The sequence below is a fragment of the Chiloscyllium plagiosum genome, unplaced genomic scaffold (genome assembly GCF_037043375.1).
Source record: "Chiloscyllium plagiosum isolate Xiang-an unplaced genomic scaffold, Cpla_swu_hap1 HiC_scaffold_37, whole genome shotgun sequence".
Lineage (NCBI taxonomy): Eukaryota > Metazoa > Chordata > Chondrichthyes > Orectolobiformes > Hemiscylliidae > Chiloscyllium > Chiloscyllium plagiosum.
In genome coordinates this window covers 79856183-79858231 of record NW_028270175.1, presented here as the reverse complement: position 1 = coordinate 79858231, position 2049 = coordinate 79856183, and the positions used below count along the sequence as shown (strand labels likewise).

The following is a 2049-nucleotide window of genomic DNA, read 5'->3' as shown; positions in this document are numbered from 1 at the left end:
GTTTGGTCAGGGTGAATCACCAACCCTAGAGCAGGGACATATCAGATTAAAACTGACAAGAACAAAACTACACATGATCTTAACCAAAAGGCCGAGAAGCGATACTTGTCACATCCGTGACTACCTTAGGACCCAGCCGCTTCCTACATTTCTACCAGCCTGACTGTGACCAAAGACCTATAGCTCACGGCTGACTGTTTCATTGCTGTCTAGTTATTTCCAGATCTTCTAACCAGAATAAACGATCCATTTATCCAGGTGAATTCATCTAATCTTTTCTATGAACTTGTTTGATAGTGAATGTAGATGACCAATAATGTACCAATCAGCTGCGCTGGGGCTGAGTGTACGTCACTAACAAGCCGGTCGTGTGTCTCTGACAGAGTATCAATGAGATTGCAGCAACCCACTGGGACAGAGCTGTGCACAGAGAATGGTGCAGCACAGAGGGAGGTACTGCAGCCCCTCATTGTCTGCATCTGCTGTCACTCTATATGGGTTCCTTCCCTAGTCCCACTCGCCATGCTTTTCCCCATGCAGGCTGTGCCAATCTCTCTGCAGATAATCATTTAACTCTCTCCTGAAAGCCATGATTGAATCTGGCTCCAATGGCCCCTCAGGCAGTGCACAGCCAATAGTAACCACTCAATGAAGATGGTAGGGATTACCTACATACCTTGATGAAATGGGACACTTCGTTAAAAACAATTAACCCCTACCCCCGCCCTCAGCCCCATGTATTCCCTTGATAAATGACATGATTTGGAGATGCCGGTGTTGGACTGGGGTGTACAAAGTTAAAAATCACACAACACCAGGTTATAACCCAACAGGTTTAATTCTGTTGGACTATAACTTGGTGTTGTTTGATTTTTAACTTGATACATGCAATTGCCTGGAGTTTGTGTTGTTCCATTCTCTGGTATAAACAAGCTGAACTGTTAATGCTAACAATTCCTGCCTCTCTACAAGGCAAATCAAGACAAACAATTGAAACGGGTTCTAATCCTGATCGAGTACTATCATTGTATGGAAATATTAGGTGACTGTTCTGAACGGAAATCCTTAGACTAATCCATCCATCTTGTATTATGTGAACTCTGATCTCCAAACCATTAAACTCTGCCAACCCCGTCAATTGAAATGGACAGAAACATGGTGGACCTGAAGTTTGATCGAGTGAATCAGCAACAAATGATTCGGCTTTGACTCCAAATATTCCAATTGCAATTTGCTACGTTAGAATTGCGAATCAAGATTCACAGAGTCATGGAGTTGTACAGCACGGAAATAGACACTTTGTTTAAGTGGCTGGCATCCATCAGATAACTTCGATAAACCTAGTCCTAGTTGCCAGCATTTGGCCAATAACCCTCTGAATCCTTCCTATTCATATACTCATCAGATGCTTTCCAAGTGTTGTAATTATACCCGCCTTACAAACATCCATTCCATCCACCACCGAATCTGAGTAGCATCAAGATGCACTGCAAACGTTTACCAAAAATCCTTCGACAACACCTTCCAAACCTACAACTACTTCCACTTCGAAGGACACTTCCAATTTTGGTGTAATTTGCAAACTTACTAAATATACCTCCTACTGAGACACTCAGAAACACATACATGTACACAGACAGACACCCATACACATACACAAAGACACACATACATACACAAACACGCACAGGCAGACAGTCACACACACATATTCACAGATATTGCCAAGGACAGCAAAAGTGAAGACTTTAATAGAATTCCTTTTTTCCTAAATCTAAATGACAAATTGGTAAATGTTTAGAATTTGTGAGTTTACTGGAAATTTGTGCATAATTTGAGCTGTATATCTGTGCCTTTAACAAATTTGTAAACTAAACAAACAAAAAAGTGGTCTGCTTAGCAGAATGTGAGACTGATTTTGAAAGGGTGAAGGCTGTACTGTAGTCCCTTTGAAGTAAAGACCAGCAATGTGTTAAAAAAAAATCCAAAGAACTGTGGTTGCTGGAAATCAGAAACAAATTCAGAAAATTGATCGAGTAACTCAGCAAG

At 41.3% G+C, this 2049-nt stretch overlaps 1 pseudogene; it reads right to left on the bottom strand.

Annotated features, from left to right (window-relative positions):
* LOC148139850 (U2 spliceosomal RNA) lies at nt 1–103 on the bottom strand (annotated as a pseudogene).
* Between the last annotated feature and the right edge of the window lie 1946 nt (nt 104–2049).